The sequence below is a fragment of the Triturus cristatus genome, chromosome 11 (assembly GCF_964204655.1).
Source record: "Triturus cristatus chromosome 11, aTriCri1.1, whole genome shotgun sequence".
NCBI classification, from domain to species: domain Eukaryota; kingdom Metazoa; phylum Chordata; class Amphibia; order Caudata; family Salamandridae; genus Triturus; species Triturus cristatus.
Genome location: NC_140594.1, coordinates 1031338128 through 1031356544, shown reverse-complemented (window position 1 = coordinate 1031356544; position 18417 = coordinate 1031338128).

The following is an 18417-nucleotide window of genomic DNA, read 5'->3' as shown; positions in this document are numbered from 1 at the left end:
CCGGCGTCGACTCAACTAGATCATGTGATTCTGGACAAAACACTTAATCTCCCCGTGCACAACTAAATAAGCATTGACAAAGCCAATAGGTCTTGCCTGTGAGAACTATTGGTTTAATTTGTTTTAGCTGTGTTGTGTAGCACTGTTATACAGTATGTATAAACTTATCTAAATAGGTATGAAACAGCCACCATTCTTTTGTGATTTATTAATGCATGAGGGAATGGCATGAGCTTTGAATTAAAATGTGAAATGGAAGGGAAGCAGCAACACAAACAATGGCGGCCTTAAAAAAGTATTATGATATAGTGAACACTGCACTTTTTATGGGCGGTTGTCAGTGCTTAATATAGAGAATGGGATGGGAGTGGTAATAAGTAAGGTGGATAATGGCAAGTGTGATAGTAAATACTCATGTTTGGTTGAAAGGACAGTTTATGAAATAATTTAAATGACTGGAAATGGTGCAAATTAATTAACATACACATGTAAAAAAGATGAATGAAATTTCCCCAGTAACATTGCAAGTGAAGAAAGGTGGGAAGCATGTGTTCCTATCTTAAAGGAAACAGAATGCAGGAGAGAATATATATGATATAGGCAAGCAGCTCCCTAAATGTGATAAATGTGTGCTTGAGCTAAGAATGAATGCTATTTGTTTTTAGACGTGCAGCAAAAGTGTGTCCTTGAAGCTCGTTTATTGGCTCAGTAAAGTTCATTAAAAAACCTTAGGTTGTGGGTGAGGTGCAGTCGCAAATATTGTTTGAATCTCTCTAACTTAAATGAAAGGCAGCATTGGCCAAAGTGGAATCAAGACCTAATAGTTGGCAGACAATGTGCAATTCACCTCACCTTCGTCCTTCCCCCACCCTTGTCATGTGGAATATCCCCATTTAAAACACGTCAGACTGTATTTGGTCTTCTCAGCGTAGTCTTTATTAATTTTGACAAGCTACCACCAGTTTAACTTTTTCCACTCAATGTTAATCTCTTCAACACTTTATTATTGCTTTATTCGGTACACCACAGCACGCCAATAAGATATCGGGTTATATATTTTCATCTCCACATTTATATTTACATTTGACTCTCCACGGGGCGTTTGCCGCAGGTTGTGCCAGCAGGCCCCAACCAAGATACCCTGCTCTCTTTAGTGCTGACCGCACACCGGCCAACAGAGCCGCAGGTATTTTCATCACTGCTGATAACTAGCACCAGCTTCCTGGGTAGGACCAGAGAGTCCAGGGCCACCAGCAGGTCAGCCCCCTCTCCCGCCAGCCCGGAGCCCACAATAGGCTGCGTGCCCTGTTCTGGGGCCAAGCAGCCACCGCCAACCGGAGTCCCTGACATGTCTCTTGTCCCGGACCCCGTCTAACCAAACTCTAAGCTTAGGGATGGGTGGGTAACGTCGCGACGCCTCGATGTCGCCGACCACGAGGAGAGAGGACAAAGAGGGGGTTCGGCCTTGCCCCTGGGTTCTTAAACCCCCCCGCCAATTTCCTGCCCGTGACGAAGGGTAACATTTTCCCGTGTACCTTGCACACATCCTATGTTTTTGCAGCCACAAATATTGTTTCAACATAAAAAAACAATTGAAAGACAGCATTGTTCGACAGGAATAAAAGTTACTTTGTAGTTGAGGTGCAGTTGCAAATATTGTTTAAAGCTGCCTAACTTAACAAATGAAAGGCAGCCTTGTCCAAGGTGGAATAATGGTAAATTTAAAGCCAAATGTAAATGTTGCTCTCTTGGTTGCTTTTTGGACACCCGTAAGCTAAAATAAGTCAACTATTGTATAAAGCTAACAAAAGAATGGATAGGCTGCATTGTTCCAGGGGAATAAAACCTAGTTTGGGGTTGAGGTGCAGTCGCAAGTATTATTTAACCCCTTGAGTGCCCATGATGAGATGGTCTCGTCATGGGCCGCGGTTGCGCTGTGCCCATGACGAGACTATCTCGTCATGAACCCCGCCCGCTAATTCAACGCCCGGCACCGGGCGGGGAAAGGGCGGGGCACACAAGGGGTTAAAGCGGTCTAACTTAACAAAAGAAATGAAGCGTTGTCCAAGGAAGAATTATGGTATTTTTAAAGCTGAATGAAAATCTTGCTTCTTGGTTGCATTTTGGACACCCATAAGATAAAAGAAGTGAAGAGAAACATTTTTGCGTGTACCTTGCACACATCCTGTGTATTTGCAGTCACAGCTATTGCTTAAAGCTGTCTAACAAAAGAATCAAGAAGCATTGGCATAGCCAATAGGTCTCACCTTTGGGACCGTATAAGTGTTTAGCCATGCAACAGTTGATGTTGTTGCACCAAGGATATTGTGCTGCATAACTAAATACTTATACGGTCTCAATGGCAAGACCTATTGGCTATGCCAATGCTTGTTTATGTGGGTGACTATCATGCCCATGAATCACTACCTGAAGTAAGCGCTGTGCTGGTTTCTAGGCACTCACTGTTGCAGGGGCCGCCCCTCCGGAGTAAGAGGCAGTAGCTTGTTTCAGAATAATATGTGTGCATAATACGGTTTAAAATTGGTGTCCCAGTACCTGAGATACTATTTCATTGCCAGGTACTCTGTGGAAACCCCAACATCTTGCTTCAAATCATATAGTAAGGAGTCTCTTTTTTCGATACAACACAAATGCTGTGCTCTCACTGTTTCTCTTCAAAGGGACTTAGCCCTATATCCAGAGTTGGGCATACCTTGCAATACGCTGAATGACACATTGGTCCTGTGCCCCTTTGATCAGCCGCCGTCTCAGGCCCCTAAAGACACCAGCAATTTCTCTATGAAGGCTGGCCTAATCAATTGTCGCTCCCTGCCTAAACATTCTCTGGATATCGCCCAGTCTCTGATGGACAATAACTGGGATTTACTTTTTCTTACGGAAACATGGCTGGAGGATGAATCTAATCAGTCTTTATGCCTGGCCATTCCCCCGGAATATAATATCCTATGCGCCAATAGAGCGGGTCGCAATCGGGGAGGTGGGGTAGCTATTATTTATAGATCCCAATGGAGATCTCTTCCTTCCCTTACACACAAATTGAACTGATTGAAGCCTGTTGGACCCGGCCTCGTGGCGTGGTCCTTAACCCCCTGGATTGTGCCCGTTCCCCGCCCCAGCCGTCACGGGCCACCCGTCTGAACTGCACCAAGGCCCTTCACCCGGAGCTGCACGTGGTCGCATACTCCTCGTGGCTCCGCCATCTTGTTGGCATCCACGTCACACCGTGCACCAGCCGGCGCGACCCCGCTCAACCCGGCCTCGACCCCAGCGAAGCCCCGACATAGAGGCACCACGAACTAGCCAGGGGGTGCCGCAGGAACCATTCATCGCCCCCGGCGGAGGACAGTATCGATGGGACCCCCAACTGTCCTCCCCTCTCGAGGTGTGATCGCCCTGCAACTCCCATGGGCCTGGCGCCTCTCCTGCTGGGCGTCTGGCCACCTCCACCCGGCCACTCCGCCCCCTCGGGCGCATAGGTCCGGACATCAAAGGGCTCCAGACCTATATCTGGGGCGACCCCACCACAGCTCGGCAGTTGTATCCCGGAGTCGAGAGCCCTGCTGATTGAATCGCGGCTGATCCTACGGAGAAGAACTCTTGTCGGAACCATCACGAGCCCTGCTGACTGCGTCGCGGCTCCTTCTTGTGAACCCTTTCTGAACCACCTGGAACATCGGAGCCCTGCTGACGCTGTCGCGGCCCAACCTCGCTGAAACCTTCCTCGGAGCCCTGCTGACGACGTCGCGGCTCGAGCTGAGCAGAAACCATCTTGAGAGCCCTGCTGATTGAATCGCGGCTCTCCACGAACTGTATGCCAGAGCCCTGCTGACGCCGTCACGGCTCGACCCATCCGAGATCCGGAGGTCCTCCAGCTTGAGGATAAGAACTGGGCCCCAGGTACCCTCGTACCGCACTCCTGCCAAAGACTGTCCCGCTACCCCTACCCTTCCAAAGAGACACAGACTTTTGGTGGATCCCTCGATCCCTTCGTGTAAATATTGACCTCGTAACCTTTTTATTGCTGATAAAGAATTGCTTGTCACCAGACAACCTCCTTGAGTCCTGTGTGGTGGTGTTACTGTGCTAGTACGTGATAGGAGAAGGATCTCTCAGGAGACTTCTCGGCAGCGCTCGGCTACTTCGTGCAGTGAGAGGGCCCCCCCTTGGTGGTCTCACCGACTCCTCGGGGTCCGCCTTCCAACATTTGGTGGCAGCGGTGGGATCCGAGCCGAACGCAGTACGTACCAGCCAGTACCCACTAGCTACCCATCCAAACGAATAGCATCATGAGCAGCCAGGAAAACAACGCGACAATGGAGTTCCAGCCCGAACGGCTGGAAGAATACACGCACAAAGAATTAAAACAGTTCTGCAAAGACAAAGGCATTGCAACCACCAGCCTAGGTACCAAAGAAGAGATGCAGAAAGCTCTGAGGGCATGGTTGGAGGCCGGGGCAGGCCCCTCCCAGGAAGAAGGGCCCTTGCCCCTGACGGAGACCACAGCAACCGCACTGACTCCGGCAACCGGAGGAAGAAAGAGCCTAGAAACCGGCCTCTCCGAAGAAGAAATACGAGAGCGGGAAAAGGTCCGGAGCCACGAGCTAGAGCTCGCCCGACTGCGGCTGGACGGCGAACTCCAGCTGGCAGAAAAGAAACTGGCCCTCGAGCAGCTACGCCTTCAAGAAGAGATAGAAGAGAAGAGACGACACCGGGAGTTGGAGGAAAAGAAACTAACTCTTGAGCACGAGCGCAGTCTCAAGGAGCTCGAGATCAAGGCCAAGAACGGAGGGACCGACACCCCCAGTACTAGAGACACTCTACCGCCTTCCGAGGCCAAGGTACATATCCCGAAAGAGGTCGTCAAGGAGTATTACAAGAATGACGACATCCAACAATGGTTTAAGGCCTACGAGGTGGCCATGACCTCCCATCGGGTGCCCCGAAAAGACTGGGGCGCAGGCCTGTGGGGGCGATTCCTGAGTGAAGGGCGGGACACGCTGCTCCAGCTACCGGAGGAGGTGATGACCTCCTACGATCACATCACATGAAGGAGGCCCTGCTCACCCGCTACGGGCTAACAGCGGAAATGTACCGCCAGCGGTTCAGAGACTGCAAGAAAATCCCGGGTACCACATGGGTGGAATATGTGGACTTTTTCAGTCGGGCCCGAGAAGGGTGGATCAAAGGAAGCAAAGTAACCACCTACGGGCAGCTGGTCGACCTCATCGTGTGGGAACATCTTTCCAACAATTGCTTCGTGGAACTGAGACAGCACCTCCTCGACAGCAAAATGACCGACCCGCGAAAACTTGCCGTCGAGGCCGATCGATGGGTCAACTCCCGGGTCCCCCGGAGCTCAATGGGGGAGTACCAGAGGAACCCCAACGGACCCCCACGCCACCGCGGTGGGGGGGGAGGGCCGAACAGGAACAGAGACCCTCCCGCCGGGGCCCCCAGGAGCCCCCCTCGAGGGCCACCGCAGCCACATCTCTCCCCGAGCCTAGCTCGAAGGGTGGGCCCGGCCCGATCCCGGACCACGGCCACCAGTGACCTGCTATGGCTGCCAACAAACCGGACGCTTTGCCAGCGATCCGGCCTGCCCTCTGAACCGAAGAAACGGGGCCGGCGGGCCCCCGCCCCGGCAGCTGACAGCCGCCGCCTTGGGGGGAGGAGAAGAGGAAGAGGAGGCCCTCGACCGAGAGAACACTGAGTGGGAGCCGGCAGCCATGTCCCTGGTCTGCCTGGGTAGCCGAGAGATGGTACCCTGCACCCCCATCCCAACCAACACCCAGAAGTACCGGCAGCAGGTCACGGTCAACGGACAACGGACCGAAGCCCTTCGCGACACAGGCGCCAGTATCACCGCTGTCCGCTGCCACCTGGTGACCCCTGAACAGATTCTACCGAATGTGCTGTGCCCCGTACGGACGGCCGACAACAGTGAAAGCCTATGCCAGATGGCCCTGGTCCCCTTCGAGTGGGGAGGGGTGACGGGCCTGCTGAAGGTGACAGTGCGCGCCGACGCCCCGGTCGACTGCCTCCTGGGGAACGACTTGGAAAGTTCCCCCTGGGCTCAAGTAGAGCGACGAGAGCACCTCCGAATGTTGGGACTGGCTGATTGGGCCTGCGCCATCACCCGGTCCATGACCGTCCAGGCCCCCCGCTCATCCTCGACCTCCGGGACCGCCCAACCCGAGGGGCTCACACCCCCTCCCACCAGCAGCGAGGAGGAGGCGGACACCGACCCTGGGCCCAGCGAATCCTCCCCCGAAGAGATGGCTTCTCCGAGCGCTCTACCAGAGCTGACGCAATGGCAACACGAAGGGGGCCCCACCCGAGAGCAGTTCCAGCAAGAGCAACAGTCCTGTCCCTCTCTCGAAGGGGTCCGACAACAGGCGACCGCGCAAGCCAACGGTGACCAGACCGGCACCCACTGGATCTACTGGGCCGAGGGCCTGTTGTACAGTGAACAGAAAGTAGCAAAACTCGGGGCCAGCCGCGTGTTGGTGGTCCCCCTCCGCTTCCGGGAGTTCCTTCTCAACCTGACCCATGATGTGCCCCTCGCCGGACACTTGGGGCAAGACAAAACGTACAGTCGTCTGGTGACCCACTTCTACTGGCCCCGGATGCGGAGAGATGTGGACAACCACTGCCGGTCCTGCCAGACCTGCCAAGCCAGCGGAAAGACAGGGGGGTCGGGTCAAGGCCCCCCTCCAGCCCTTTCCCGCCATCAGCACCCCGTTCGAACGGGTCGGAATCGATATTGTGGGACCCCTGGACCCCCAAACCGCCCTGGGCCACCGCTTCATCCTGGTCCTCGTGGACCACGCCACCAGGTACCCGGAGGCGGTCCCGCTAAGAACTATAACGGCCCCTGTGGTAGGCCGGGCCTTGATGGGGATCTTCTCCCGAGTGGGATTCCCCAGCGAAGTGGTGAGCGACCGCGGCACGAACTTTATCTCCAGGTACATGCGGTCCCTGTGGCAACAGTGCGGGGTCACGTACAAGTTCACGACCCCCTATCACCCTCAGGGGAACGGACTGGTTGAGCGGTTCAACCGAACATTAAAAGGGATGATCCAGGGCCTGGAAGAACCCCTCAGGCGGAAATGGGATGTCCTGCTGCCCTGCCTCCTGTTTGCCTATCGGGAGGTCCCGCAGAAGTCCCTGGGGTTCAGCCCGTTTGCACTATTGTATGGACACCCGGTCCGCGGACCGCTCAGCCTGGTCAAGGAGGGCTGGGAGATGAAGCCCCGAGGCGCCCCTCCTGACGTCTACCGATACCTCCTGACCCTCCGAACCCAGACCCGCAAGTTCCGAGCCATGGCCGAAGCCAACCTCGAGGCCAGCCAGGAGGACATGAAGCGGTGGTACGATCGCAACACCCCTACTGTAGAATTCGAGCCAGGTCAGAAAGTATGGGTCATGGCCCCGGTCGAACCCGGCGCCCTCCAGGACAAGTGGACCGGGCCCTTCAAGGTGGTGGAGAAGAAAAGTCCCGTCACCTACCTGGTCGATCTGGAGTCCCCCCGGAACCCCCTCCGGGTCCTACATGCTAACAGGCTAAAACCCCACTTCGCCCGGACCGAACTGAGCCTGCTGCTGGCGACCGACGAGGGGGGCGAGGACGACTCCGAGCCCTTGCCCGACCTCTTGCAATCCGACATTCACGATGGATCGATCGAAGGGGTCCAACTCGCCTCGTCCCTGACCCCGGAACAGCGCAACGACTACCAGCAATTACTGCGGGACTACGCAGCCCTCTTCTCTCTCACCCCGGGGGTGACCCACTGGTGCGTCCACGACGTCGACACCGGGGAGAGCCCCCCCCATACGACACAGAGCCTACCGGGTGCCTGACCGAGTGCGGGCCTGCATCCAGGCCGAAGTAGCGAAGATGCTGGCCCTGGGGGTCATCGAGCCTTCCGACAGCCCGTGGGCCAGCCCTGTCGTCCTGGTGCCCAAGGCCGCAGCTCCCGGTCACCCCCCGGAGTTGCGATTCTGCGTGGACTACCGAGCCCTGAATGCAGTAACCAAGACAGACGCACACCCGATACCCCGGGCCGACGAACTCATCGACCGCCTAGGGGCCGCTCGCTACTTGAGCACGCTGGACGTCACCGCCGGGTACTGGCAAATCCAGCTCACCCCCGGCGCCCAAGAAAGATCCGCCTTTTCGACTCCGGATGGGCATTACCACTTTCGGGTGATGCCCTTCGGAATGAAGAACGCCCCGGCCACCTTCCAAAGACTGGTGAACAAGGTTTTGGCCGGGCTTGAGGCCTTCAGCGCGGCCTACTTAGATGACATTGCCGTGTACAGCAACCACTGGGCCGAGCACCTCCTCCACCTGAAGGCCGTCCTGGCCGCCCTCCAGCAGGCCGGGCTCACAATCAAGGCCAGCAAATGTCAAATCGGCCACGGATCCGTGACCTACCTGGGCCATCAAGTGGGGAGCGGGCAGGTGGCCCCCCTCCAAGCGAAGATAGATGCCATCCAGACCTGGGAACCCCCCACTACCCAGACCGCTGTCCGGGCCTCACCGGATACTACCGGCGGTTTATCCGGGACTATGGGAGCATTGTTGGCCACCTCACAGAGTTAACGTCCAAAAAGCAGCCCAAGAAGGTACACTGGACACCCCGCTGCCAAACAGCCTTCGACACCCTAAAAACAGCCATGTGTACTGCAGGCCCCGGACTACCAGAAGGAGTTCGTGGTACAGACGGACGCCTCAGAGTATGGGATCGGGGCCGTCCTATCCCAAGCCGACGAAAAGGGGCTCGACCGACCAGTGGCCTTCATCAGCCGACGACTACTGCCCCGAGAGCAACGCTGGAGCACTATTGAGCGCGAGGCCTTCGCTGTGGTGTGGGCCCTCAAGAAGCTCCGGCCCTACCTCTTTGGCGCCCACTTCCGGGTCCAGACCGACCACCGGCCCTTGCAATGGTTAATGCGAATGCGGGGCGAGAACCCCAAGCTGCTGCGATGGTCCATCTCGCTACAAGGGATGGACTTTGACGTCGAACACCGGCCCGGCAATGACCACGCCAACGCCGACGGCCTGTCCCGCTTCTTCCGCCTTGACGAGGAGAATCCCCAAGGAGATGGGTGACTCTCCATGCCTTCGGCTGGGGGGGACGCCTGTTGGACCCGGCCTCGTGGCGTGGTCCTTAACCCCCTGGATTGTGCCCGTTCCCCGCCCCGGCCGTCACGGGCCACCCGTCTGAACTGCACCAAGGCCCTTCACCCGGAGCTGCACGTGGTCGCATACTCCTCGTGGCTCCGCCATCTTGTTGGCATCCACGTCACACCGTGCACCAGCCGGCGCGACCCCGCTCAACCCGGCCTCGACCCCAGCGAAGCCCCGACATAGAGGCACCACGAACTAGCCAGGGGGTGCCGCAGGAACCATTCATCGCCCCCGGCGGAGGACAGTATCGATGGGACCCCCAACTGTCCTCCCCTCTCGAGGTGGGATCGCCCTGCAACTCCCATGGGCCTGGCGCCTCTCCTGCTGGGCGTCTGGCCACCTCCACCCGGCCACTCCGCCCCCTCGGGCGCATAGGTCCGGACATCAAAGGGCTCCAGACCTATATCTGGGGCGACCCCACCACAGCTCGGCAGTTGTATCCCGGAGTCGAGAGCCCTGCTGATTGAATCGCGGCTGACCCTACGGAGAAGAACTCTTGTCGGAACCATCACGAGCCCTGCTGACTGCGTCGCGGCTCTTTCTTGTGAACCCTTTCTGAACCACCTGGAACATCGGAGCCCTGCTGACGCTGTCGCGGCCCAACCTCGCTGAAACCTTCCTCGGAGCCCTGCTGACGACGTCGCGGCTCGAGCTGAGCAGAAACCATCTTGAGAGCCCTGCTGATTGAATCGCGGCTCTCCACGAACTGTATGCCAGAGCCCTGCTGACGCCGTCGCGGCTCGACCCATCCGAGATCCGGAGGTCCTCCAGCTTGAGGATAAGAACTTGGCCCCAGGTACCCTCGTACCGCACTCCTGCCAAAGACTGTCCCGCTACCCCTACCCTTCCAAAGAGACACTGAGACTTTTGGTGGATCCCTCGATCCCTTCGTGTAAATATTGACCTCGTAACCTTTTTATTGCTGATAAAGAATTGCTTGTCACCAGACAACCTCCTTGAGTCCTGTGTGGTGGTGTTACTGTGCTAGTACGTGATAGGAGAAGGATCTCTCAGGAGACTTCTCGGCAGAGCTCGGCTACTTCGTGCAGTGAGAGGGCCCCCCCTTGGTGGTCTCACCGACTCCTTGGGGTCCGCCTTCCAACAAAGCCCTTCCCTTTTGTATTAAATTAGCTGAACACACCACACTGACAGAGCTACTGGTCTATCGCCCTCCTAAATCTAAGGCTTCCTACTTGGCTAAATTTTTGGACTATGTCCTTCAGGCTAGCCTACGCTATGCCAATTTTACTTTACTAGGAGACCTAAATTTACACACAGAGGACTCTTCTGACCAGCTTTGCCTTAACTTTCTTTCTACTTTAAAAGATGCTGGATTAAGCCAATTGGTTTCTCAACCTACGCACAAAGCTGGTCATACTCTTGATCTTGTTTGCTCGAATTTCTCAAACATCCTGATTGAGGATCCCTATCCGGTGATTTGGTCGGACCACTTTATCCCTTTTGCTATTCATCTTTGCCAGCATGTGAGACCTAGAATTCCCCCTAAGGCGGTAGGACGTAATTGGAGTAACATCTCCCCTGACAGTGTAGCCCTACATCTTGTAAATAGCACTCCCAAAGACGCCCCTGATTTAGATTCACGCCTGACTAACCTCAACTGCTGGGTCACCTCTGCTATTGACTCGCTCGCTCCTATGCGACCGATTAAAACCTTTCGAGCAGCTCCCTCCGCCCCATGGTACTCCGACGAGCTTCGGAAATATAAATCTTCTTGTAAGCTGTTGGAGCGCCGGTCATCCTATTCTATCGACACAAAACTTAAATATAAACTGGCCCTCAAAGAATACCGTAGGAAAATAATTGAGCATAAAAAACGTTACCTGGAGGAGAAAATTAATACAGCGCATGGCTCGGCCAGGGAAATTTTTAACAGTGAAGACTTTCACAGATCCCTTGGCTCTTAGTGTCTTCCAGTCTCTCAGGCCCTTTGCTCCCGCCTCTCTGACTTCTTTGAAGACAAGATCGCGAAGATCTATGACACCTTCCCCAAGAATAATGATCTAGGGAGTGATACGCCTTTACCTGACCGCATCAAGTCTTCTTCCACCTTTTCAGACTTTGAGGCAATCTCACTGGAACACTCACTGATGGAACTGTCTAGATGCCACTCCGGCTCACCACTGACCCTTGGCCAGCCAAGCAATATAAATTATTGGCCTCTTTTCTTAATCCCTTCCTCAACTACATCTGGAATGACTCGCTCAAAACCAGAATTTTCCCGGAGTCTTGGAAACCTGCCCAACTGGTCCCGATTTTAAAGAAAGCTAATACAGATCCTAATGAGCCGGTGAACTATCGACCCATTTCTCTGCTCCCAGCCCCTGCCAAGGTCCTTGAAAAGCTAGCTCAGCAACAACTGGCAGGTTTTCTTGAATCCCACGGCCTACTTCATGAATCCCAACATGGTTTTAGAAAGTGCCATAGCACTGAGTCTGCCCTTATAGAAATGGACGACTGTGCGGTGGAAACTGGATGGGGGTTCCAGAGCGGTGCTGGTGCTGCTCGACTTGTCGGCAGCATTCGACACAGTCTCTCACCCCATCCTGATTGACCGTCTTCGGTCGAAGGGCATTCAGGGAAAGGCCCTGGAGTGGCTGACCTCTTTGTCTAATCGCACCCAGGCAGTCTATACTCACCCTTTTACCTCTGTTAGCCGTACCCTGAAATGGGGTGTCCCTCAAGGCTCGGCTTTGAGCCCACTATTGTTCAATGTCTATTTTTCTCCTCTGGCTGAACTCATTGCTAGGTCGGGCATCATAGCTACTTCCTATGCAGATGATATTCAGCTGCTTTTCTCCTATGAGAGTGCCACGCAGACTACTTTTGATCCTCTGAAGGATTGTCTGCGGGACATTTCAAAATGGATGGACCATAACTGCCTCTGCATGAATGCGGCGAAAACGGAGGTTCTCTTTTTCCATCAACCCTCCCCTCTTGATGCAACTCTCTGGTGGCCACAGGAACTTAGCCTTCCCCCTGTCCCTACGGGCTCTGTAAAAAAATCTAGGGGTCAAGTGGGACTCAAATCTTTCTTTTAGCAACCAAATACAGACCGTTTCAGCCGCTTGTTTTTCCAAGATCAGGATGATTAGGAAATTCATCACCTATCTCCCTAGTGACACCAGGAAAACTATAGTCCAGGCATTGATTACATCTCACCTGGACTATGCGAACAGCCTGTATTTAGGGTTGCCCGCGGGCCTCCTACATCGGCTCCAGACAGTCCAGAATGCGGCTGTTCGGCTGGTCTGCGGGGTTTCCCTACGCACCCATATTTCGCCTCATCGCAGAGCATTACATTGGCTACCAATCCATCAAAGAGCTGCATTCAAAGCCATGACCTTAGCCCATCGAGCAACTAGGGGTAGGGGATCGGCCTACCTCTCTGTTAGTATCCGTCCTTACTGTAACTCTGGGAACCTCTGTTCCAACATCTGCTTTCCATACCAAGATTCAGGAAAGCACGTTCTGGAGGTAAAACCTTCCAGGTCTGTGCCACAACTCTCTGGAACGAACTCCCGATCGCAATTAGGATGATCCAGGAAGAATTACCCTTCCGTAAGGCACTAAAAACTTTTCTCTTTTGTTAACCCCCCCCCAGGACTATCACTCTGCTTTCACTCAGAAGCGCCGGGACACCCCGTTGGGGTAGCTGCGCGCTATATAAAATACACAAAATAAATAAATTACAATGGAACAACTGTGCCATAACTCCAAGGTCGCGATAGGAAGAAGCTTACTTTTAAGTGTACCCTGTAAAGTGTTTTATTTATTACGGTGCAGGACACGGGGCAATGTCAACTGTTTAAAAGTATCTTGTTGCCAGCTACATGAAGTTTTCTTTGCCCAAAAAGGTCATTTTGTGATTGGTCAAGCACACAATAGCACTTGACATGTACCAGGCGCACCACGCGGTCATGTAAGTACCATGCCTCTGGTGAAGGGTTCATGCATACTCTTATCAAGCCCGGCCCCCGCCCCTTAAGGGGAGAGTATGTGGTCTAACGGCCAGCGCTGCAGACTTGGTAGCTGTGAAAACGGGCTTGAGTCTCGGGCTTCGGTTCAACATCCTGTGTTTCGGGGCAAATCACTTAATGTGCCCGTGTCAAACAAATATGTTGTGATGTAACTGCTGCTCTGCTCATCTAAATCGCTCCAATACCTCTGGGCCAAGTTCGTGCTATATAAAACTGCAAAAAATAAATACCACTTTGAGACGGGTGAGGAGTGGAGGGATGCAGAGAGCGCGTGGAGGTCCGAGAGGGAGCGGTAGAGTAGAAAGGAGAAGAAGAAAGTTTACAAAAAAAAATGCTAACGGAGTTGTTTTCTGGACACTCATCTAAACAGGGATAGCCCTCCTCTACGCGCACTCCATTTGTTACAATAAAAAGCTAACTTCCCTGTGTGCGGGGTCGTTAAGCCTCAGTGCTGAAACATTAGCTACGGAAATGATGTGAAATGGGTTACAATTTTTCCTTGAGCTCCTAGGGCTTGTTGGGAAGACTGCAGCAAAGCTGCTTTCTCTTCCTGCAGACTTTGAAGTAAACATGCTAAATATAATGAGGCTGTCCGAAGGCGCGCAGTCCAGTGCAGATGATGGCCCGGGAGGTCCGAAGGCCCCCTGTTTGTCCTAAAAACGATTGGGTTAACCCTGCCTTGAGGCGAGGAAGGAACCCATCTCGGTATCTGCAGCCTGCGCTCTGAAAGTCCTCACTCCGTATGGGTTCCTGTCATTGTGAATGCCACGAAGGCTCGCCTGTATTACTACAGATAATGAGACTCACGGGCTCCAGCCCCGATACCCGGGCCTCGGCCGCCTCATCAGTCCAATGTGAAATGTCGCGGCTACGATGAACCAAGCACCATAAAAGGGTTCCCAAGTCTTTACTGAACAGCAGGATGGCAGAGTGCCCCGGTGCAACTACTGGAATGTACTATTTAGCAGGGGAGGGGTGCGTGCCACAGAGGTGACCCAGAAGTGGAGGTATCCCACCCCTTTATACTCGACCTCCTAACTGCAATTTTAGGACTAAAATCATTTATACACGAGGTACACTTTGAATTTCGAAATGCGTGTGTACTTCAGCAAGTTTTTTTTTTTCAATCTTTGCGCACGCGCCTCGCGCTGAAAGCTAAAAAAACGAAAAAAAAAAAAAAAAAGGAATGCAGCGTCCCGCGATTGAGCACCAGGCCATCTGTTTTGCATCATCGCGCACCGTCTGGGCACGATAATCCAAAACAGATGGTAACCGCAAGCAATAGGCCACACGCACGAGCGTGTGGTGAGCTTTTTGAAGCCACCTTACTACGAGTCTCACCAGAGCATCGCATGCGCGCTACGCTAGGCCCGACCTAAAATGCAGCATTGTTCTAGGCAAATAAAGTTGTAGTAGAGATGTAGTCGCAAATATTGCTTAAAGCGGTCTAACTTCCCAAATGAAAGGCTGCATTGTCTGAAGTAGAATAAAGGTAAATAAACATGTCCTCACAGGCAAAGTCCCTTTCATTTGAGAAAAGAAAATGTGCTTCCAATACTGCTTTCACTAGCAATGTTAAGGGGCGGGGGCTGGATTATTCAGTTTTTTTACATGTCAACATTAGCTAATTTGCACCACAATCACAAGAAGTTGTGGCACTGCTGGGACTCGAATGGTGTTCCCCAGATTCGAAGGCCACAGTTCTACACATAACAAAACACATAGCAATGTGGGGTCTTGTTATATGCAGATCAGCGGCCTTTGAAGCTGGGGAACCCATAAAAGTCCTGTAAAAAAAGTTGAATGAGAAATTTCCCAGTAGCATTCCAAGTGAAGAGAGCGATGGAAGTACATTTTCTTATGTCCAATAAAATGGAATGTGACCGTGTTTACTACAAGCAAGCAGTTCCCCTTGTGTGATAATGTGGTATTGAGATCAGAATAAACAAAAACTTACATGCAAGGTCCCCCCAGTCAAGCCTTAAACACAAATTCAGGCAAATTAAAATGGTTTAAATAAAAAAAAAAACTCATTAAGGATGTGGATGAGAGCCAGCTGCAAACATTGGTGAAAGCTAAATAAACAAGGGTGGGGGAATGGCAATGGGAGGGGGAACAAGGAAGCACTGACAATGGGAGGGTTCCAAGCCAACTAACAGCAAACAAAATGTCTCGAAGAAACAGCGCATGCGCTTTTGACTAGGCCTGGGTGGTAAATCCCGTTTCGTTCGCGGAATTTGGGTAATTTTGCGTTCCGCGGAGAACTCTGAATTGCCAAATTCCGCAATCCGTGTTCGGGAGATATTTCTCCCCAAGCACGCAAACCGTGTTCGCGAACAGGAAAAAAGCATTGGCAGAACAAGCAATTCCGCGTGTTCGCTGAAGTTGTGTGCTCACGGAGAATTTGTACCATTTCGCGGAGCTTTGCGTAGCGCGACTACGCAAATTCTGCCCACCCCTACTGTTTACGCGAGACCTAAAAATAAATGCTTCTTTTTGTAATTTAACTGATGCTCATGTAAAACACTTCAATACCTTTGGGCCAAGTTTGCGATATATTAAACTGCAAACAAAACAAGAAAATGTGCCTTGTGTACGATACCACCTCTGGTGTGAACTCTCATATTCCAGCAGGCCACAGCGAATCTACTCCAGATTATATGAGAAAGGAGTTACTTAAAAACATGTCAAATGTGTTTTAATGATTTCAATCTAGGATTGTGCCAATGGAAAAGACAACAGCTTTTGTGCTGCTTGATCTCGCCACAGTTTGGGATAAACTAGACTGTAGCATTTAAATTTGCATCTTATTTAGAGTTGTACACAATGTATTTGGCTGGTTTCTGTCAGCTTTGAGTGATAAGAGCCAGCAAATCTAAGAGTTATTTGTTAAGAGAAGACCAAGGTGGAATTTGGAGGCATCAAGGAAACGGCTCCTCTGTCCTTTCTTCTGAGGTCTGGGCTGGAGACAGATGGCTATCTCCCCACTGGTGTAATTAACAAATGCATAAACAATGTGTTGGACTTGGCCCTTTTTGCAGGGTCATCCCTGAACTTTTTGCCTTCCTCCTATATTTTTTCTGACCTGTTGTTGGCTGTTTTATGACTCTGGGCACTTTACCACTGCTGATCAGTGCTAAAGTGCATATGCTCTCCCTATTGTAAATTAATGTAGGATTTGTGATTCCATGATTGGTTGGTTTGGTTTACTTGTCAGACCCTAATATAGTGCACCAGGAGTGCCCAGGGCTTGTAAATCCAAATACTGCTGTGGGCTTGCAGCACTGGTTGTGCCACCCACAGAAGCAGCCTGTAAAAATGTGTCTAAGGCCTGCCATTGCAGAGCCTTCGTGCAGTCTGGTATGGTCATGCTGACTGGGCAAGTGTACCCACTTGCCAGTCCCTAAACCTTCCCTTCATATCAGACACCCCTATGGTAGGCCCAAGGGCAGAGTGCATTGTAAGTATAAGGTAGAACATGCCCGGGTGTGTGTGGCATGTTCTAATAGTGAATTACAGCCATTTTCGTATTCACTATTGCAAGCTACCCGTTCTCCATAGGCAAGAATGGGCAGTTTGATTTTTACATCTTATAATCCTAACTGTCTCAGGGAACACGGTAGAAATTCGAATTTAGTATGCCTGAACTCAGGATGATAAAATACATATTTTAGTGAAGTTGGTTTTAACATTCTGTGTTTAAAAATGCCACTTTTAGAAAGTAGGTATTTTCTAGTCTAACCATTCAAACCTGTCTCTGCTAGGCTGTGTATTCCCTGTCTGGAGTTTGAGTGACAGGGGCTGGGAAATTCCCAGCGAGAGGGTGAGTCAGCACAGGGCTGAATAGAGACATCTCCATGTAGATGGGTGGGAGGAGTTGCACCTGGGACCTGAATAGGATAGTGCCTGCCCCCCACAGTGCTGGCTCCACCCCCTGTGGTGCGTCTGATGTCTCTGCCCTGCACTGTGAAAGGAGAGAAGGAATCATGTCAACAAAGTGCTCCAGGGCTGTGCTTTCCCTCCACAATGCTGGCTCCACCTCCTGTGGGGCGTCTGATGTTTCTGCCCTGCACTGTGAAAGGAAAGAAGGAGTCATGTAAACAGAGTGTTCCAGAACTGGTTTGGACTGTGCAAAGGCCCCTCTGCCCTCAAAGGATTTCTGGGTATAAATATTGGGACCCTGATCCCAAGAATTTAGATCACTTTGGGAAAACAAGAAGAACCTCTGCTGAGGGAGGAACCAGAAGAAGCTGAGGAGGAAACTATCCCTGAACCTGGGGGATTGGCCTGCAGTGGTTGCCTTACTGCCAAAGAGAGGAGAAAGGAACTTTGTGTGTACTTTTGCTCAACTTGTGAAGGATCTCCAAGGGCTTGGAAAAGAGCTTGCTTCCTGCTGAAGTCTCAGGAACAACAGACTTCACCCCCCAGCTCCCCAGAGTTCTTTGGAAGTGCCTGCTGCTGTTGTTGGGCCTTCTGAGGGACTGCGTGAAGCAAGGAGCTGGAAGCGCGACTCAAGAAGGAGAAGCGTGCCGCCGTCAGAGCTGTTGTCGTTGCATCTCGTAAAATGTCGCCGCTGCAGCATCGCATCGAGCGGAAGCGTCTCGCATCATCCAGGAAGTGTGTCGCAACGCCGAAGCGTGTCGTCATCGCAGCCATCGTTGCTGATGCATTGCACCACATCTAGAGAAGAGTCTCGCATCGAGGAAGCAGCGTGTCGCCATCGCAGCCATCGTAGTTGTCGCATTGCACCGCATCAAGAAAAGCGCCTCGCATCCACGGAGAAGCGTGCCGCCGTCGGAGCTGCTGTTGTCGCATCGCGTAAAGGGGTGTCGCTGATGCAACATCGCATCGAGCGGAAGCGTCTCGCAAACATCGAAGAGTGTCGCTGCCAAGGCCGCTGTCGTCGCATCGCGTAAAGGGTGACGCCGCTGAAGCAGAGATGAGTCTTCTCGCAACATCGGAGAAGCGTATCGCATCTAGAAGATCTTCAAGTCTTTATTTCTTTGCACCAAAAACTTAATCGCATCAACATCGTTGCAACACTTTCGTTCCCCTGCGTGTCGCATCTAAAAGGTACATCGACTTAAAGTGTCGCATTTAAGAACTTAAGAGAACTAAGCAAAATCCTACCATCTAAAGTAACAGTATTGTGTGTTTGTCGTTTAATGGTCTTGTGGTAAATCTATATAAAGAATACTTATTTTT